General features: G+C 43.6%; 1 long non-coding RNA gene across 1 annotated transcript in view; it reads left to right on the forward strand.

Annotated features, from left to right (window-relative positions):
• The first annotated feature begins 582 nt into the window (after window positions 1-582).
• LOC112473510 overlaps window positions 583-4,123 on the forward strand; it is a 65,175-nt gene continuing 61,634 nt past the window's right edge. Inside the window, exon 1 of the long non-coding RNA XR_003044034.1 lies at window positions 583-728. This is a non-coding gene — a long non-coding RNA (uncharacterized LOC112473510). The remainder of the gene's footprint in view (window positions 729-4,123) is intronic.

The raw sequence follows: 4,123 nt of genomic DNA on the forward strand, positions 1-4,123 counted from the left end.
TTTAAACTACAAGTGCGTATTATTCTGTAATTTTTTAAAATATGAGAGAGTGATAAGGAGAGAAAGAGAGAGAGAGAAAGAGAGAGAGAGAGAGAAATGATTATTGTTTCATGTGTTTTGCCATCGGCTATGGTTGGAGCCTCCGCTCTGGGCCTCCTGGAAGGTCAGACAGACTTTGTCAGGGTTTCAGGGGCTTCAGTCCTCTCCTTCTCCCTCTTTACACCAAGAAGTAGAGGCACTTTACCATCACATGTTTTTGTAAATGTTAAAAGACATAAAAGTTGTGAGAAGCTCTTTCAAATACAAAAGATTATTATCATAACTAAAGTCCACTTCCTATCCCAGACAGGACTGGTTGCTTATGAAGAAAACCCTCCCAGTGTGTGTTCGGTGCCGGAAACCCACAGTCAACTTCATCCAGAAAAAAAAAGAGCGGTTTCCCCAGCTTTCCCCTCATGCCCTGTGCTTCTCAGGGAGGGAGTGGGGCCTTCCTCCTGCTGCATCACTTCACCCGGCCGTGGCCCAGCCGTTTCCCAGCAGAGCTTGGCTGTTCCTTGAACTTTCAGTGTTGGTTCAATTTCCTCCAGTGGTACCACATGCTGCTGTGCAAACAGAGCACGTGGTCTGGCCAAACAAAGGAACATGTGTGCGGCAAACCATCCCCCTATCGCTGGGGCGCCAGCTCCGCCGGGAGAGGGCCGGGCCTGCACACCGTAATTTTTCACCCGGTAAGCTTTCGTCTGCGGCGCGAGAGAGGGGGCCTGCCTCTCTGCTTCTTCCAGCAGCGCTCTGGAAATAGCTGCCGAACGCGCACCGCCGGGTCAGGCCAGGCTTCCCTCAAACTGCTAAGGTTTCATTTCACCTCTGACCGGCTGCATGGGGACTCGCTGTTAAAAGATCACTCTCTCGGGACGCTGTCTGGGGGACGGGGCCCGGAACTGCATACCGCTGTCAAAACGACTCAGACAAGAGTCTCAGGCACATCTGCAAGACCCTGTCTCGGCTGAGGGGCACATGGGGAGCACCTCAAACCTATCAGTGTAATGGCGAGCAGTAATTGCATTAGGATTAGTTATCTCCTGCTCACTGTTCATTAGCCTAGAGGATGGCTCGCATCCAGCGAGAGGGTGGCATAGGGACAAGGAGAGGATGTGCGCCTAACAGGTCGTGATAATGAGACTTGCTCTCTTATAGTTTGCTTTCCCCTCCGCTCCCCCTCCCGGCCCTCTATACTCTCCTCCTCCGTGTTCCTCTAAAACCTCATTTCTGACTTTTTCCCGAAGGTTTTATGAAATGCGCAATTTAGGAAGATTACAAGGCAAAACAAAACAAAACAAAACACAAAATCTAGAATGGCTAGAGGTGGGGAAAGGATGCTGCGGAGGGAAAGGAATGCTGCGGAGGGCACGGGCTGGATTGCCTGAGTCATAGGAAAGGAAGAAAGCGGTTGGCATTTTCTAATGCCAAAATCAGGCACGAAGATGCCTAGGTGCTTTTCCTGGAGGGGCTGATTTCTGACACGTTTTAACTTCCTTCTCTGTGTGATGCCTCAGACAAGGGTGAAAGGGAGAGGTAGTGATTTCCGCGGATTTGGATCCTGGGTAGCATCATTTTAGATTGTATGAACTCTCCAGCCACACCCGCTGGGTTCTCCCGCAGCTCTCTGGATGTCTTGATTAGAGAAGTTAGAGGGGAGTTTTTTTGTTTCACGTCTGTCCCATGAACAAGGACCCAGTCATTTTATTCTTCACCGCACCCAGAGCACTGTCTGGCATTCAGAAGGTGATCAAAAATGCATGATGGGTAATAATAAAAAATAATAAAAATCAAGGCAATCGCCATCAAGAGGCATAAAACTCACTAGCAATGTGACACACGACAGATAATGACAGATAATATAACTTCTCTAAAGGTGTTTTTCATCTGCTAAACAGGATTAAAATTTTACCCATAAGCTTATTCACACGTGTGTAAGTCACACCAAATAGAGCTTAACTCATAGTAGGTGCTCAATAGATGTTAGTTCCTCTCTACATCTTGCTTTGTTCTCTCTAAAATGGCGATTAAAAAAAAAACTCTTTGATGTCTCAGGAGAAGGTAATTAACATTCTCTTAACCCATCTGAAAGGGCCAATAGAGTACAAACTTGTTTTATAATTAAGAAATGTATCAAACCCTATGCAGGACTAATTGCTGTGCAAATGTGATTGAGGCCTGTGAGGACAGGATTGCCTTTAATAGGTTGCAGCGAAGGGGACTATTTAATATTCTTCAGGGAAGTTTCAATACTCAAGTCTGAAGATTGGAAACTGCATCACTAACCATTATGAGTACTACTCCATGGTTTAGAGTAAATACACCAGGGCTTTGCTTAAATAATTATTTTGAAACTGAAGGTTTATGGAGAGTTCAGCGTTCAGATTTAGAAATGTCAGAAATAGAGTTTTATTTGTTTCCATTGCACATAATGAATTGCCCTTTAAATAATGAAGAAATGAAAATGCCAAGTACCACATACACCAATGGATTGCCAAATGTTAAATTCGGCCCCTGTGAGACTAAGACTTCAAAGCCACATATATCAGAGAATTCAGGCATTTATAATTTTCATAGAAATCATTGATCCAAAGGGAGCTTGATGAAGGCATCGTCACCAAATATATCACCTACACTTTCAACTTCTATTGTAGTATCATGGGAATACTTGGCCATCCTTGTCATTGGGCATCTGGGATAATACTTTGGAGAGGTGGCAATGAAGGAAGCTCCTTGAACAGTCTGTTGTGGATTCCACTTATTTGTATGGAACACAAATATTCACCCTTTGATAGTAAGACCATGTGTGTGTATTTAAGTTGGGACCAAGTTGGAATGAGGGACACTGATGGGTTGTCTTCCCTGTGGCCCAAGACCATGGGTTCCCTTCTCACAGATGACTACAAAAGATTGTTTGGGGGTCAAATCTTTCTCCTCCACCCACAGAGCCTTAGAACACCAGTTGTTTTCTCTTATCTCCCCTCCATCCTATCTAGATAAAGGATTTCTCTCCTTTTTCTCTCAGTCTAATTCATCAGTGTTTTACCTCTATCTGCAGTTTTGTCCCTTATTATTTTTCTCCTGAGTATAATTTTTATTTCTTTGTTCACTGGACCTTTACCTGGTTAGGTCTGCTTTCAATCATAGTCCAGTCTTCTAGATATTGAAAATAAATCCTCATTGAATTCTAGTATTTTTTCTAGTATTTTTTTCCAGGTCTCTCTCTCCTCTTACACTGCCTGTCTTATTTGTCTACATCTACTGTTTCTATTGTGACAATCACCTCTGTCCCTTTAATCCCAGAATCTTGACTTTGACCCCCTGGTAAGTCTCCTGACTACAGCATCTGTGGCCTATTCTGACCCCACCTTCCTTTGTTTATCAACCTCTCCTTAAGACCCTCTGGGCATATGTCATGTGGCACTTTTCTAAGTCTTTTCTGAATTTTTCCTAGTTTTCCTCTTCTGGGTCTTCTACGCCTCCCTTTCTCTTCTTTCTCTTCAATACGTGTATGTCTCAATAACCAGAGCTGACATTTATTGAGTACTTACTATGCATTTTAAACTTCCCATTAACGCTCTGACCAGATACTTTATTTTATTTTTAGAGGAAGACCAAAGCTAAGATAGCTGGTATATATCAAATCTTAGTCTGCTCTGCCTTGAGTCCAAGACTTTAACTGGGCTGCTCTATTGCCCAAGATTTGGTTCTCTGACTCAGTCACCTGTTTTTCTTTCAATACCGTGCAAATCTCACCATGTCTGCCTGTCTCACCAGATCTCAAATCCCAAATGTACTGTACTGGTTAGCTGACAACCTTCCCCTCCTTCCAACTCTCCTTCCTGACTTCTCTAACAAAACCACCATTTTCCCAGGACCAAGGCCTGACCCCTAGAATCGTCTTTTCTTTTCTTAGCTCACTTTGCTCAGCCCTTCATCCTATTAGACACTAGGCCTGGAACATATTTCTTTCATAATGTCTCGTGAATATTTTTTATTACAATCTCACTGCTATCCCTTAATATAGATCATTACATGGCCCCTTGCTGGAACTAACACAGTATCTTGATGTTTTGCTACCTGTTAT

The sequence above is a fragment of the Pteropus alecto genome, unplaced genomic scaffold (genome assembly GCF_000325575.1).
Source record: "Pteropus alecto unplaced genomic scaffold, ASM32557v1 scaffold479, whole genome shotgun sequence".
NCBI classification, from domain to species: domain Eukaryota; kingdom Metazoa; phylum Chordata; class Mammalia; order Chiroptera; family Pteropodidae; genus Pteropus; species Pteropus alecto.